Genomic DNA, 16,354 nt, shown 5'->3' with positions numbered 1-16,354 from the left:
AGAGTCCGGTGCTGGTTTTGGGAAATACAGGGGGTACCCTATGCATTTTTCCCCCCTGTATTTCCAGAACCAGGACCAGCTCAGAGCCCTGTGCTGGTTGCACCAAATACGGGGGACCCCTATGTCATTTGTCCCCCGTATTTTGGCAACCAGGACAGGATCTCAAAAGCCTGGTGCTGGTTGTGCTTAATACAGAGGACCCCTACGTCGTTTGTCCCCTGTATTTAGCACAACCAGTACTGGGGCACCAAAGCCCGGGGCAGGTTGTTTTCTGTGGGGGGTGGCTATGCTTTTTTTTTTTTTTTACACATTCAATTTTCAACATAGATGCGTAGATCTCACTGCTGCATTTGTCCATCTGTGACTTATTGATTGATTTTCTAAGGTGTATACTCACTACCAGTGAGCCCTCTGTCGCCCACTGATGCCCCTTTTGCACTGCACCGCTGCCAGTATTCTGCACCACTGCTGCCGCTACCCCACACGCCTACAGCCATCTCGCACTCTGCACCTCCCAAACCCATATATCCTAACATTTAAAGATGTTGAGGAGGTACAGGTCGCGAGAAAAGTTGGCGTGGCTTGCTGTAAAATGGGCAGATCCTTGCGGCTTCCCCCGTTTTCATCACTTTGGGGGCATGCCTAGCACTCTCCGAGACGCTGGCCAACCCCCAGGCTCTCCCTACACAAGAGAACAGATGCACACGGCATGTTCTCCTCCTGCACTCCCACTGCTCTGCTATGCAGAGCAGCGGTTTGTGCTCCCCCCAACTTCCCCCCCACCGCGGGACACTCCGGCACGCAGGCGGGATAGTCCCAGAAAAACGAGACTGTCCCGCTGGAAGCGGGACAGTTGGGAGGTATGCAAACCAACCTTCTGTGTGCGGTCCCCTCTTCCACCCTCTGTCGCCCACTGATGCCCCCTTGGCACTGTACCACTGCCACTGCTCTGCACCACTGCTGCTGACGCTACCCCGCATGCCTACAGCCGTCTCGCACTCTGCACCTCCCAAACCAACCTCCTGTGTGCTGTCCCCTCTTCCACCTGCATTAGAGTACCATTTTGTTGCCCTTCTTCCCTGCAGGTAGCCCGGTTTGCTCATCCAAACCCTGATAGTTAAAATTTTTAAAAAAAGCTATGAAATTCCATAGACAAAAAACCTTACGGTTTCATATGTCCCATAAAGGCTGCTTAGACATGATCTTAAAATTCAAAAAACCTATTGATTTTCTGCCACTCAAACTCCAAACTCCTCCCCCAATCCACACCACTTTTATCCCATCTTCTGCTCTATTCTCTGCTTTGACCTCAGTTGCATAGACTGCATGTGTGTATTCCAATGAGCACACAATTCTGTGAATTAGCAGCTCCACTGTTTTGTGAGTGACAGCTATCTCATTCTGGGCTCTATTTATCAACATTATTTTTACTAAAATAATGTGAAAAAGGGTGTTTTCACACCCTTTTCACATTATTTTAGTATCACCTATAGTTATTACAGGGCAATTGGAGTAGAATTCGTAAAATTCTACTCCAACCCCTAAGTATCACTTATTTTTAGTAAAGCAGATCGCATTTCCCATAACTGTAATGGGAAATGTGATCCGACCAAAGTTACTAAAAATAAATGTGAAAAAAATACAGGGGAAAGCCCTGTGATAATAACGCCACCTGGAGGTGGCGTTATCCAGGGTCTTCCCCGGTTACCGGCCTCCTGCCCTGCTCTAACGGGGAGAGCAGAGCCGGGAGTCGGTCCCTGTAATCAGCTGTGTGGTCTAAACAGACCGCAAGCTGATTACTGTAAAAAAAAGAAAAAAAAAAAAGGAAAAAAAAAATTACTTACCTGACTCCAGGGACCGGTGATCGGGCCTCCGGTAATGTCTCCCCTCCGGTCAGCTGGTCTCCCACAGTGCACTGCTGCCCGCTCATCAGGTGATCGGGTCCCAGTGCAGTATGGGAGATCACCTGACCGGAGCAATGGAGAGCATCACCGGAGGCCTGGAGCATGCAGGTAAGTGTAAGTAAGGGAGAGGGGGGTCGCGGGGGGTCCGCGATCGCGGGGGGTGGGGCTTAGCGCCGGAGGGGGGTAGCAGCGGCGACCGGTCGGTGCATGCGCGGGCACTTAATCACGGTATTTTTTGCAAAAATACCGTGATAAGGCTCCGAAGGGGATTAGCAGGGACAGAGCTTTATCGCAAGCTCTGTCCCTGCAAGGGATTTGTAGTAAATCCCTGTGATATTGCCTGAATTCGCAATGCGAATTCACTCGGTAATATCACACACTGCATTACCAATGCGGATTGTAGTAAATAGAGCCCTCTGTGAAAGTGCTGAATCTGCCCTTAACCACAGGGTGTGATGGCATACCATATCTGTATTGCGCAAGGAACACGTCCATTAAGGCGTCGGCCTTAATGATCGTAATTTCATTGCTTTTTGGAGTTTGAGTGGCAGAAAATCAGTAGGTTTTGTGAATTTTCAGATCATGTCTAAGCAGCCTTAATGGGACATATGAAACAGTAAGGTTTTTTGTCTATGGAATATATTAATATAGTTTGTTGGTCTATTAATGTTAACTTAAGAGGGTGGGTTGTATAATAATAGTGTGTGGGGTGGGGGGTGTATTATCATTATGGGGTTGTGTACTAAGGGCCTGATTCAGAACCGGACGCTATTTGCGCTCGCTCGTTCAGAAAAAGGGGCCGGATATTTAAATAGAGCGCTCGCTCTTTGCGGTCTGTTGACGCCTCTATGTCTGAACGAGCGAACGAAACATGCGCTCGCTATTTTAAAAAAAACGCCCCCTGGCCGCTCGCATCCTACGTCATCTCCGCTATTTATTAGATTAATCGAGTACATCGAAAGGCGTATGAACTGCTCGCAGTGCTTGTGGTAGGATTTTCCTTCCGCAATCATGCGAGCAGTTCAGGCTAAAAGACAACCAAGTGACGTGGTCGATGACGCTGCTTTGTTAATTATGCACACCCTTAAAACGCCCGTTTTGACCGTTTGGCACGCCTGCGTTCGGATCTCAACTCCCCGTTTTCAAGTACCTTCCCCTGTTACCACCCACAAACGCCTCATTCTGTCACTCAAATTAGCAGGCATTCGCTATTTTGCGAGCACACAATTTCCGACCGCAATGACTGGTTCGCGCATGCGTATTACAACCCATATGCATGCGCGGTTGGGCGAACATCGCTCGGAGCGAACGAGCGGCCACTTACGAGCGGCTCTGAATCAGGCCCTAATTTTGTTTTGGGGTATGTTTAAGTTATTTGGGGATAGTGTTATGTTGTGTGGGGGTGTTTTGTAGAAGATAATGAAGGGAATATATCAATGTTCAGTTGGGATTTTGGAATTTGTTTTATTATAAGGATTTATAGAGAATTCCGGGGGCATGGTGTTTAAGGGGCTACACCTCAAAAGCTATTAGAGGTACGGATCTGAAATTTGGCAGGGGTGGGTAGAACTGTCACTGGGTGCTGCATGCCAAATTTCAGGGCATAAACATAAAAAATTAGGATTTGGGAGTAATCTAAAGCTCCAATTGTCACTTTTTTCTGACATTCTCAATTAGGAACCCTTTTCTGCTATAGTCTATGGGGGATTTTTGGGAAGGCAAAACTCATGGTAGGGGTGGAATTTAGACTTGGGGTTTGTTTTATTAGGTAGCTATTGTGCCAGGGTACGTGCTTTTGGCGTTCAGGTAAATTAGTAAGTTACAGTTTTTAAACTATTACCCAGTGGTCGAAGTGGGAATTTTTTAGTGGGGGTATAGAAAGTCTAAGGTTGTTTTTAAGTGCACGCTAGAGGAGTGCGCACCAGAAAAAAAGGCTTGCCCACTCAAACAAGGGTATGTTCTTAAGACGCGCCCTCTTTACATTAGTGTAGTGTACCACAACGTAGTATGCCATGCAGAAGTAGTGCCCCTTATAACACATAATGGTACACATAGTAATGCCCCTTATACACATTATGCCAAACAGTAATGCCCCTTACACCTTATGCCACACACAGTAATGCCCTTTCCAAGTGATGCCACAGAGTAATGCCCTCTTCAAAATTTGTAGTATAAGTGATGCCACCCAGTATTAATGCCCTTTACACATGAATATTCCCCTAACATTATGCCCCACAGTGGCCTCAGGCCTTTCAGCAGGTCCACACCATTTCCAGCCACATCCCCAGGGACACCCTCCTCTGGCACTCCAGTTACTGTGGTCACCTCTGGGGACTACCGCTTTCAACTCACTGCTCACAGCCACAGCCCTAGAAGCTCCAGAAGGTTCAGTACTAGCTCTTACCCCGGCTTGAACATTAGCACCTGTCATGCTGTCACCTGCAGCACCAGCAGCTAGAGCAGCATCCATGGTTCCCATGATGCCGGCAGGGTCCAGCAGCCACCGCAGCTCCCACAACTCCCGCAACATTAGCAGCTCCCGAGAGGCCCTGTAAGGCCCCAGCGTCAGCAAGGAGCATCCCTAGCCCAACACATGGGACTCTAGGCGGCCGCAGACTTAACAGCCAGTGCGGGTATACGATCCTGCACCGGTCCGTGCCACAGCACAGGGTGATAACAATATCACAAACATTGACAGTGAGCAGGAGATCTTCGATCATGCGGCGCAGCTGGCACAGTGCTTGAAGTGGCGACATACCATACCGTTGTATACCGGCACACTTCGAGCACTGCTATTACCTCAAGAATGCGTCATTGTACAGATAGGAAGTTTCAACTTGTTGCGCATGCTCAGTAAGTGTCTTCCAGCAGGGGGCTGGCTCAGTCCAGTACGTAAGGCAGCAGCAGCTGAGTGACAGGATGTGCAGCCAGTCAGAGAGCGATGTCCTGGCATCTTTCCCGAAGCTGCAGCTGGCGGTCACCAGGTTGTACTGTTGTCCAGGGATCATGGCCCCGGAACAGTCTTTTCTCTACTATATCCCTGCCCCAACTACCCCCTATATACTCCTGCACCCACCTCTCCTCTGAACCCCTGCATCCTCTTTGCCCCCTGCTCCCACTACCTCCTATAGGCCTTGCCGGATCTCCACCATGTACACGGCCGGGTGCTCACACAGTAGCAGCGTGTCCCGGCCACCTGCCTCCTGGAGCGCCCACAAACAGCTCTGTTGGGCCAGCAAAGCCTCGGGGTCTGGTAACAGCCCCAGCCAGAGCAGAGGCTAGCCTGCTGCTGCACCTGTCCTTGCTATAGTCCCTGCCAGATCCCCACTGTGTACATGGCCAGATGCTTACACAGTAGCAGCATGTCCCGGCCACCCACCGCCTGGAGTGCTCTCTCTGAGGGAGTGAGATGGGGCTCCGGGATAGGGGAATACTCGCGTGTGTACCGGCCACAGGGAGGGCTCTGTCTCCGGCTAGTATCTGTGTAACAAGGGTGGGAGGGTGTATAGATTGTTATAGGTATATGTCTGTACCTGTAGGAGGTACATACAGATGTGCCTCTGCAATCTCTATGCCCACCTCCCTGTGTGCCTGCCCCCACTACCTCCACTGACCCCTGCATTCCCCTTTACTCTGTGCCCCTGCCCACACTACCCCCTCTGTGCCAATGAACCCACCACCTCCTCCCCTGTGCACCACCCCTCTCCTCTGTGCTTCTGCCTCTATGCACCCTCTCCTCTGTGCCCCTGACCCCACTATCTTCTCTATACCACTGCACCCCAAACTCATCTGTGCCCCTGCCTCCTCTATGACCACCTCTCCTCTATGTCACTGCCCCCACTACCTCCTCTATATGCCTGCAACCCCTTCTTCTCTGTGCCCCTGCTACCTCTATGAACCCTATCCTGTGCCCATGCCCCTCTACCTCCTCTAAATCTTGGCACCCCCTCTCCTCTGTCAGCCAGTCTCCTCTATGCCCCCTCTTCTCTTTGCCCCTGCACCCCTCCCTCCGTGCTTCTGCCTCCTTTATGCCCTCTCTCCTATGTGCCCCTGCCCCAATACCTCCTCTATACCCCTGCACCCCCTCTCCTATGTGCCCCTGTCTTCTCTATGCCCCCTCCTCTGTGTGCCTGCCCCTACTACCTCCACTGACCGCTGCATTCCCCTCTACTTTATGCCCCTGCCCCCACTACCTTACTGCCTACTCCTCCTCTGTGCCCCTGCTCCTCTATGGTTCCCTCTCCTCTGTATCCCTGCCCCCACTACCTCCTCTATATGACTGCACCTACCTCTCTTATGTGCCCGTGCCTCTATGCCTCCTCTCCTCTTTGTCCCTGCCCTTACTGCCTACTCCTCTGCACCCCCTCTCCTCTGTGCCCCTGCCTCCTCTATGCCCTCACCTCTGTGCCCCTGCCCCCACTACCTCCTCTTTGCCCCATCCCCTCCTCTCCTCTTTGCCCCTACCCCCACTACCTCCTCTATACCCCTGCAACCTCTTCTTTGTACCCCTGCTTCCTCTATGTACCCTATCCTGTGCCCCCTCTACCTCCTCTATACCTCTGCACCCCCCACTCCTCTGTCCTTCAGCCTCCTCTATGCCCCCCACTCCTCTTGGCCCCTGCCCCTACTACCTCCTTTATACCCATGCAACCCCTTCTTTTCTGTGGCCCTGCTTCCTCAAAGTACCCTATCTTGTGCCTGTGCCCCTTCTACCTCCTCTAAACCTTAGCACTCCCCTCTCCTCTGTCCCCCAGCCTCCTCTATTCCCCCTCTCCTCTTTGCCACTGCCCCACTACCTCCACTATGTCACGCCTGAGACTGGGGTAGGAGATGTAGAGGGCCTAAGTTGTGGGAGGAAGCGGAGACGAGGGGCCTGGATATATGTTCTCCTCATCCACAGGTCTTGAGTGTTGGCGAGACCTGGGCAAAGGTGCGGAATCTAACCCACAGGATGGTGTTCGCCAGTGACCCCTCCAATTGGGATTTGGGCTTAGCTGCACCCCGTGAGCAGGTCGCGGTCCTTTGACCAGGTACCCAAGCCCTGCAGGAATAGAGACACAACAACCATGGCCCTGAGAGGTAATGCCTAGATAGGCACTGACAATACCCTAAACGTACAATAACTATATCTTGACACGAAGATCAAATAACAATAAGAAGTTCAGATGGAGACTCACGGTTACTTGAAAAATCACCAGAGATAGAAGGCACACAGGCAGGGATGGTGTACACTGCTGCACGGATATTCACCAGAGACGGGAGACACACAGGTAGCGATGGAATATACTGCTGCACGAATGTTACAGAGACGGGAGGCACACAGGTGGAGATGGTATACACTGCTGCATGGATATTCATTCACCAGAGACGGGAGGCACACAGGTAGAGATGGTATACACTGCTGCACGGATATTCACCAGAGACGGGAGGCACACAGGTAGAGATGGTATACACTGCTGCACGGATGTTACTAGAGAAGGAAGGCACACAGGTAGAGATGATAACACTGCTGCTACAAGGAAGGTTAGGAACCTGGACCGGGAACTCATTAAAGCACGCTAGGAGACAACCGTTGTTCAGGCAACTTCCTGTAACCTGTGGAACAGTTATATACCCAGGGGAACCCTTTGATAGATGCACAGCGTCAGCTGATCACTCACCTATCCTGGGAAGAAGATACTGTCACATGGGCCGACTGTCATGGCGGCGCCCATGTCTGGAATTGCGATGCCAGACACCAGCCCACCAGGAAGCCACTGCATGCGGGGAGAATACTCAGCTTCTCCCCCGCCGCCGTGCCAGCTGCCCGACCACCCAGGATGACAGGGGAAGCCGGCGGCGCGGTAAGCGGGAGCCGATCCCCGGCTGAGCCCTGACACACTATACCCCTGCAAACTCCTCCCTCTGTTCGTCTGCCTCCTCTATGCCCCTCTCCTATGTGCCCTTGCCCCTACTACCTCCACTATACCGCTACTACCCCCTCTTCTCTCTGACTCCTCTATTCCCCCCTCTCATCTGTGTACCTGCCACCACTACCTCCTAAAAACTCTTGCAACCCCCTCTCCACTGTCCCCCTCTCCTCTTTGCCCCTGTCCCCACTACCTACACAATACCCCTGCACCCTCTCTCCTCTGTGCCCCTGCCTCCTCTATTCCCCCTCTCCTCTGTGCCCCTGCCCCCACTACCTCCTCTATACCCATGCACTCCCTCTCCTCTGTGCCTCCTCTATATCCCCTCTCCTTTGTGCCCTTACCCCCACTACCTCCTCTATATGCCTGCACCCACCTCTCCACTGTGCCCCTGTCCTTACTGCCTACTCCCCTGCACCCCCATTTATCTGTGCTCCTGCTCCTCTATGGCCCCCTCTCCTCTTTGCCCCTGCCCCCACTACCTTCACTATACCCCTGCACCTCCCTCTGTGCCCCTACTACCACTGACACTTCCATGGTCCCCTCTCCTCTGTGCCCCTGCCCTCACAACATCCTCTATACCCCTGCCCCCACAACCTCCTCTATACCCATGCACCCCCTCTCCGCTTTGCCCCTGCCCCTACTATACCCCTACTACCCCCTCTCCTCTTTGCCTCCTCTATGCCCCTTTCTCATCTGTGTCCCTGCCCCAACTACCTCCTCTATGCCTCTGCCTCCTCTATGCCCCTTCTCATCTATGCCCCTGCCCTTACTGCATACTTCTCTGCACCCCCTCTCCTCTGTGCCCCTGCCTCTATGCTCCCCACTCTTCTGTGCCCTTGCCCTTACTGCATACTCCCCGGCACCCCCTTTACTCTGTGCTCCTGCTCCTCTATGGCCCCCTCTCCTCTTTGCCCCTGCCCCCATTACCTCCACTATATCCCTGCAACCCCTCTCCTCTGTGCCCCTACTATCACTGACACTTCTAAGACCCCCTCTCCTTTGTGCCCCTGCCCCCAAAACCTCCTCTATACCCCTGCACCCCCTTTCCTCTGTGCTCCTGCTCCTCTATGACACCCTCTCCTCTTTGCCCCTGCCTCCACTACCTCCATTATACCCCTGCACCCGCTTCTCCTTTGTGCCCCTGCCCCGACTACCCCCTCTCCACCCCTGCCTCCTCTGACCCCCTCTCATATGTGTCCCTGCCCCCACTACCTCCTTTTCTGTACACCCCTTTCTTCTGTGACCCTGCCTCTCCTATGTGCTCGAGCCCTCACTGCCTCCTCTAAACCCTGCCAAACCCCTCTCCTCTAACCCCCTGCCTCCTCTATGGCCTCCTCTCCTCTGTGCCCCTTCCCCAACTACCTGCTCTATACCTCTGCAAGCCCCTCTTCTCTGTTCCCCTGTCTCCTCTTTGTACCCTCTGCTATGTGCCCTGGCCCCCACTACTCCCTCTATATCCCTACACCCTCCTCTCATCTGTGCCCATGCCTCCTCCACCCCCTCTATACCCCTACATCCCCCTTTTCTCTGTGCCCCTCCCTCCTTTATGGCCCCTTTGCACTGCAGTGCTGCCACTGCAACCTCAGTTGCATAGACTGCATGTGTGTATTCCAATGAGCACAAAATTCTGTGAATTAGCAGCTCCACCATTTTGTGAGTGACAGCAATCTCACTCAGTGAGAGTGCTGAATCAGCAGCTCACCACATGGTGTCATGGCATACCATATCTGTGTTATGCAAGGAACACATCCATTAAGGCGTCAGCCTTAATGATCGTAATTTCATTGCTTTTTGAAGTTTGAGTGGCATAAGTTAAATAGGTTTTGTGAATTTTCAGATCATTTCTAAGCAGCCTTAATGGGACATGTGAAATTGTAAGGTTTAGTGTCTATGGAATATATATATATATATATATATATATATATATATAATATATTCCAGCAAGAGGTGCGGCACTCGTGGTCTTTATTAATATTCGCACTGTTATCAAATCAAGCACCAAAACGTCAGCATACATCTGCTGTGTTTGTGGATCATTTACCATAGGCCGCGAGTGCTGCACCTCCTGTTGGAATATATTATCTTCACGTGAGGGCACTGGGTGAAGTACTGTATTGTAATTTTACTGTGAGTGCCAGACCTGTTGGACTAAATTGTCCAGCACAACCACTTCACACAGTATTCTGCGCCCAGTGCCCTCACAGACCAAAATCATGTATAGACCCCACAGGTGCAGCCTTATAGCTTGACGAAATAAAGAATTTAGAATTCATAAAAAAATGTATATATAATAATTTGTTAAAGATTTAAGAAAATGTGATAAAACATATTCAAAAATACACAGAAAAACATACATAGATACTCTGAAAATGATAATTAAAAAGTGGTACTAAAGGACAATAAATGGCAATATCTTTTCAATAGTGTTCAATAGAGTTCATATAGGCAAGAGTCAGGGTTCCAACGCATTTCACCCTCTCATCTGGACTTCATCAAGGGGAATTTTCATTGCCTAAAAGAATTGCCATTTATTGTCCTTTAGTACCACTTTTTAATTAACCTTTTCAGAGTATCTATGTATGTTTTTCTGTGTATTTTTGAATAAATGTTTTATTACATTTTCTTAAATCTTCAACAAATTATTATATATATATGTATTTATGAATTCTTAAGCTATATTTATTAAGTGTTTATTTTGCACTGTCACTTTTTCTTGTTATTATACTCCTATCAGAGATAGGTTTATTTGCACAGGTCGTATAACTTCGCACAGGTTCACTTTATAAATGCACTATAAGGTGCTCATGGTCAACTACATTGCTTGATATATACACTACCATTGAAAAGTTTGGGGTCACTTAGAAATGTCCTTATTTTTGAAAGAAAAGCACTGTTTTTTTCAATGAAGATAACATTAAATTAATCAGAAATACACTCTATATATTGTTAATGTGGTAAATGACTATACTAGCTGCAAACATCTATTTTTTAAAGGAATATCTACATAGGTGTATAGAGTCCCACTTCCAGCAACCATTACTCCAGTGTTCTAATGGTACATTGTGTTTGCTGAGCACGTTAGAAGACTAATGGATGATTAGAAAACCCTTTAAAACCCTTGTGCAATTATGTTAGCACAGCTGAAAATGAGTTTGCTCATTAGAGAAGCTATAAAACTGGCCTTCCTTTGAGCTAGCTGAGTATCTGAAGCATCACATTTGTAGGTTCGATTATACTCTCCAAATGGCCAAAAAAAGAGAACTTTCATGTGAAACTTGACAGTCTATTCTTGTTCTTAGAAATGAAGGCTATTCCATGTGAGAAATTGCCAAGAAACTGAACATTTCCTACAACGATGTGTACTACTCTCTTCAGAGAACAGCACAAACAGGCTCTAACCACAGTAGAAAGAGAAGTGGGAGGCCCCGGTGCACAACTATGCAAGAAGACAAGGTACATTAGAGTCTCTAGTTTGAGAAATAGACACCTCACAAGTCCTCAACTGGCAGCTTCATTAAATAGTTCCCGCAAAACACCAGTGTCAACATCTACAGTGAAGAGGCGACTCCGGGATGCTGGCCTTCTAGGCAGAGTGGCAAAGAAAAAGCTATATCTGAGACTGGCCAATAAAAGGAAAGATTAATATGGGCAAAAGAACACAGACATTGGACTGAGGAAGATTGGAAAAAAGTGTTATGGACAGACGAATCGAAGTTTGAGGTGTTTGGATCACACAGAAGAACATTTGTGAGACACAGAACAAGTGAAAAGATGCTGGAAGAGTGCCTGAGGCCATCTGTCAAGCATGTTGGAGGTAATGTGATGGTCTGGGGCTGCTTTGGTGCTGGTAAAGTGGTAGATTTGTACAAGGTTAAAGGGATTTTGAATAAGGAAGGCTATCACTCCATTTTGCAAAGCCATGCCATACCCTGTGGACAGTGCTTGATTGTAGCCAATTTCCACCTCCAACAGGACAATGACCCTAAGCACACCTCCAATTATGCAAGAACTATATAGGGAAGAAGCAGGCAGCTGGTATTCTGTCTGTTATGGAGTGGCCAGCACAGTCACCAGATCTCAACCCCATTGAGCTGTTGTGGAAGCAGCTTGACCGTATGGTATGCAAGAAGTGCCCATCAAGCCAATCCAACTTGTTGGAGGTGCTTTAGGAAGCATGGGGTGAAATTTCTTCAGATTACCTCAACAAATTGATAATGCTTGCAGCAAAAGGAGCATTCTTTGACGAAAGCAAAGTTTGAAGTACAAAATTATTACTTCTAAGTTAACGTGGCCAATGTCTTGACTATATGTTCTATTCATTTTGCAACTCATTTGATAAATAAAAGTCAGTTTTCATGTAAAACACGAAATTGTCTGGGTGACCCCAAACTTTTGAATGGTAGTGTGTGTATATATATACACACATATATAAAACAAATAGATAGATGGATACCTATCAGGCAACAGAAGATCAGTGACGTAGGAAAACAATGCTTTATTAGTACAATAAAGCATGTTTTCCTTTTTTAAAAGTTCTTTTTATTTTCATTGAATCTGCACCTGGAAGTTGCACATGGGGCTTCCAGTGCAATTCGGCTGAGTGATGTGGTAAGTGTCTTCTTACTGCTGCTTTCCACTTTGTCCTAACGTAGTCTCCGGCCACCTCCACCTAGAAATCTTACTGCAGCAGTGAATTATGGACAGAGTTTGGCATCAGACATCCGTGGATCTGGACTGCAGCCATGCCAGCCAGAAGCAGGTAAAAAATTTTTTTCAAAACTCTGGGTGAAGGCGGGTAGGCTAAGAAGTTTGCCTAGGGCGCCGTGACACCTTGCACCGGTCCTGAAGGAACCCCTGCTGTTTCCATCTCATAGTGGGATTGTACACCTCTCTAGCTGTGCAAGGGTGGGAACTGTGGAAGTGCGCCAATAATGCGCTAATAAGAGTTTAGTGGAGATAAGTATATGACCCATTATATATGTGTCACTGAATATGATATCTCCTTCTGTTACATGAAACATTGCTAGCAGTGGACTTGGTGTAATATGAGTATGACAGTAGGACAAGACCACAAAACGTGTAGTAGAGTTCCCACATGACCACATCCACGCCAACATAGATTAGACGTAGATGGCTGGATAAAATGTATAAGGGCTGGGGTTAGATATACTCTGTGGAGAAGTTTATAAAAAAGTTCACAATGAGAAATACATTTAGATAAATGGAAACAAATTTGATACATTTTATGCCATTGAGTCAATGGGATAGAACAGGAGAGATCACTTTCCCATTTTTTCAATGAGAGGATTATAATTGGAGTCTGAAGCCGTACTAATAGTGAGTACCACCGAGTAATATTACCCTTACTCCCTGTTTTAAAAAGTTTCTCATGCAAATACCTAGGGAGCGGCAAAACCCTGTGGGAGCTCTGTATATTGCAAGTGATGTAGTGTCGCACTTGGAGGTATTTGTAGAAGTCTTTATGCGTAATAGAATAATGTGATAGAAGTTGAGCATAAGAAGCCACAGACCCCTCTATCATGATATCATCTAACGAGAGCATTCCTAGAACTGCCCACGAATGAAGTGACAGATCTGGGATCAACCGCTCTATGCTCTTCAGAGATAGTTCAGTTGTTGGAAGGGACACATTCTCTGCTAGAGTCACATACTCTATCCAGGCTTTATGGGATGCCCGCACTGCCACTGATTGACAAGTGGGGGATAGCTTGATAGTAGATGGCAATAATAATATATCCCATAATGGGAGAGGAGCGGCCTGATTTCGTTCAAGTAATACCCACACTTTGGGATTAGTCATTACGGACCATTTGCCCAACTGTGTGTTAGGGAGCGATATTATACGTCTGGCTAGCCTATGCTTCTTGCCTTTCCAAACATATTTATAAAAAATGGAATAGAACTTGTTTAAAATATATTTAAGGACTATAATGAGGATAGTTCTGAATAGGTATAATATTTAGGGCAGAATTACCATTTTTAGAGTCGCTAAACGTCCCATTCACGAGACCTCTTGGAGCATCCAGTCCGAAATTTTACTCAATTGAGGGAGATAGTTACAGGGAATCAATGATGTAATTTTAGGGGTAATTTTGGATTCCAAGATATTTAAGGCCCCTATCCTGCCACGAGTATGAGTACCTAGCACTAAGGGAGTGAAGAAGTCCCGGGGAAAAATTCAAAGGGAGGGTTTGAACAGTTTAATATATTTATGACACCTTGAAGGAGGTGTGCCATTGGTTACTTGGAATGCAGGAAAGAGGACACCATTAATAAAAACTCTGGCTGAAGGGTTGGAGTACAATGCAGAAATGGAGTCAAAGCTCTGCCAGTTACTCCAAACTTGCTTAGAGTAGCTTGCAAATATCCCCAGTGAATCCTATCAAACGCCTTTTCTGCATCCAAAGACAGCGAAAGAAGAGGGTCCTCTCTCGCAGAAAAGGCATCGATTATATTGATAACCCTCCTTGTATTGTAGGGGGATTGTCTCCCCTGTACAAAACCAACTTGGTCCTGATGTATCAGGGAGGGGAGTAAAGGGTTTAGTCTATTAGTGATAAGTTTAGCGTATATTTTAATGTCAGTATTGAGTAAGGCTATTGGGCGGTAGTTAGCCAACATAGTGGGGTTCTTGCCAGGCTTGGGGAAAGCAAACAATCCTAGCTTCTATCATTTCTTTGGGAAAAGCACCAGAATCCGAAGCTGCGTTAAAAAAAAGGTGTATCTCTGATATTAGATGCTGCAACACGCTATCATGTGTACTTACTAAATTGAACTGCTTACTGTAAAAACCTATTGTGTATGGACCTAGTGAAACATGACGTAATTCACACAGGTGCTGATTAAATATACGGACATTCCATGCACCACTGCTCATAACAGAGCTATCAGCTGTTGAAACACGCTAATATGAGCTAATATCTAACCACAACATATGCTGGGATATTCATGGTGCTTAGTTAGGGCACCATTGAGACACTCAGCACATGTATGATTAGAGAGATCACTGAGCTATTCCCGTTAATGCTGATTATTATACTACCAAATATCAGAGATACACCTTCCCTAATGGAATGAGAGCGAGCATAAACAAGAGGAGATTAACTCATGATAATAGTAATAACAGAGGGAATTGAGAAAATAGATAACTCATATGGTAGTACTTGCCAGCTAAATCTGTGAGTTATATAAATTGCAACAATGGAGATACTCTAACAAGAAATAGCAACATTGCAATCATTCTAGTGAATAGCAATTTTTCAATACATAACACAATTGACCTCATAATATATCAAGCCATCTGTTAATAATAAATAAAGGACAATAATATACAGTGGAATAACAGAATTAATGGCTGATAAAGTCAAAAGAGTGCATGGAATGAAATAAAACAACACTAGCCCGAATCAGAGTATTTGAAAATACATATTTATTATAAATAAACACAATAAGTTAGTACACTAATAAATATGTGAATTGTCCGACGACAAATGATATTTATATTTCTTGTTGCACGTTTTCATATTTATTCACATCTTTTTGTATCTTTACTATAATTAAAATATTTTGCCTAAACCATTGGACTATGCTTTCTTTTTAAATATTAAATAGTGTTCAGGCAGGGCGCCGGAGCTAGAGAGGGCAACCTTGTGCGCGTGCCAAAGGCGCGCGGGCGCCTGAAAAGGGGGCCTGGTCATGAAAAGGGGGCGTATCTATAAGATGCGTCCCCTTTTCGTCATACTTGGGGGCGTGCCCGGCACTTACGGACACGCCGGGCAGCCCCCAAGCGCTGCAGAAAGGGAGAATAGATGCCGGGCGCATGCGCCCGGTGTCTATTCTCCGGCGGTGACCGGGTCACCGCAGGCTGTGAGGGCTGGGCGCTTTTTGCCCTCCTCCTGGAGGGCAGGGTGCTTTTTGCCCTCCGGAAGGAGGGCAGGGGGCGCCGCGCCCCGCTAAAACAGCCTAGCGGAAACACTATTAAAAGTAAAAGTTATATTTTATGTAATTTCAAATAACATTGTTTTGATCAAGAATATATAGACCCCACGAGTGCACCAAACATATATCTTGCTTTTCTTCTCTGTTGACAAATTATAACTAACAAGATTCCTAGGTAACACCACCACAAATATTAAATGATTCCCTAACTTCTTATTAGAGAGATACTGTGGATATTTTTTGGGTCTTTTATAAATATCATACCTATTTTCTGGATCAAGTGATTATACTTAATAAAAATATCGGTACGGGACCCAACTGTGTTTTGTTTCAGTGCCCACAAGTTACTTTCACTGCCCTGTCTGGCTGTTTGAGTCACAACATTGTACTACTACTGCCAAGAAGAATAGTTACTCACCAGTTTCGAGTCTTGACATCCCTGTGCATGTGCAGTAGTGTCTGTCTCTATTGTGCTCTAAAGGCCTCCATACACCTACGTGATTTCTAGACGATCACACGATTTTTGACTCGACGTATGTTCAGTCTTGTTGAAATCGTGCATTTTTTCATCCGATGCGC

The sequence above is a fragment of the Taudactylus pleione genome, unplaced genomic scaffold (assembly GCF_031769625.1).
Source record: "Taudactylus pleione unplaced genomic scaffold, aTauple2 ptg000087l, whole genome shotgun sequence".
Taxonomy (NCBI): domain Eukaryota; kingdom Metazoa; phylum Chordata; class Amphibia; order Anura; family Myobatrachidae; genus Taudactylus; species Taudactylus pleione.
The sequence above is the reverse complement of the archived record's forward strand: the minus strand, read 5'-3'. Positions refer to the sequence as shown.